The 1,119-nt window shown below is 37.4% G+C and overlaps 1 pseudogene; it reads right to left on the reverse strand.

Moving 5' to 3' along the window:
* Window positions 1-346: 346 nt before the first annotated feature.
* Window positions 347-476, reverse strand: LOC123365507 (annotated as a pseudogene).
* Between the last annotated feature and the right edge of the window lie 643 nt (window positions 477-1,119).

Consider the following 1,119-nt stretch of genomic DNA (forward strand, 5'->3'; position numbering starts at 1 on the left):
AATTTGGAAATACCTTTCAGGAAGAGGTGAGGCTTTTGATTCCATTTTACCCAATGGCCCAGAGGTTAGAGCACACTATCAGTAGATGGGAGACCTAGGTTCAATTTCCCACTCTGCCTGATGTGGGAGAGGTTTCCCACCTCCTAAGGGAGTGTCCATACCTCTAGGCTTTGGAGTATTCAGGTATGGGGCTTTCTGAGCATCTTTTTGAAGCTGTTCCATTGTGTATAAATAATTAAACATTCACTGGAGCAGGGACTGAAATCTGGATGTCTCCCTAGCCACCAGACTATAGAATCATTCTCACTGTCTCTGGCCCAATGCATAGTTAAGTATTTATTTATTTATTTTTATGCAGTTGAGTTTCCTGCATTTGGGGATATCGCAGGGGTCAGCACACCCACAGTGCAATGGATGAGCCTCACCCTGGAAAAACCACCTTCCTGATCATGGTATCTCCCCTGCCAGGTAATTATACAAAGCAGAACAGTTTGACAGATCACTCTGGAATATACTATAGCCCAGTATAGGGGAGACATGCTTTCAAGTTTCTGTTCTAAATTTGTCAAAGTGGGGACTTGAACCTATATCTCCTGTATTACAGGTGGTCAAGAGTAATTGAAGTTTCTAGGAGAAAAAAAATTCACAGTAGTTTTTCAGCACCTTGCAAGATTAGACCTTTATATTTTCAAATGTAGAGTTTTTTACTGGAAACTATTTTCAAATCATAGGGATCTGATCTTTACCTTTTTTGACCTTTGTTTCAAACATCTCATTGAAATATAGAAAACAAACCTGCATGTTTTAAACTGGAAAACTTGTGTAAAAAGGAGAATTCTGAGAAAGATGATAAAGTTTATAGTATTAGACCAACTCTGGTTTTCACCAGTAATCTAATTCTAAGAGCTATCCCATCCAACCAGGTAATGCAAACATATTACACTTGTGTTTCCAACACAGCAATTAATTATTTCTAAATAAGTTAGTTCTATGCTTCTATTTGTAGAAATTATTAAAAGAACATTTCTGAATGACTAGTTTAAGAAAATTGTAACTGGTCACAGAGCATTTGCATACAGAAAAAGTGGCAACATTCACAGGATAAACTATTCACTATAA

Source organism: Mauremys mutica, chromosome 2, assembly GCF_020497125.1.
Source record: "Mauremys mutica isolate MM-2020 ecotype Southern chromosome 2, ASM2049712v1, whole genome shotgun sequence".
Classification (NCBI taxonomy): Eukaryota; Metazoa; Chordata; order Testudines; family Geoemydidae; genus Mauremys; species Mauremys mutica.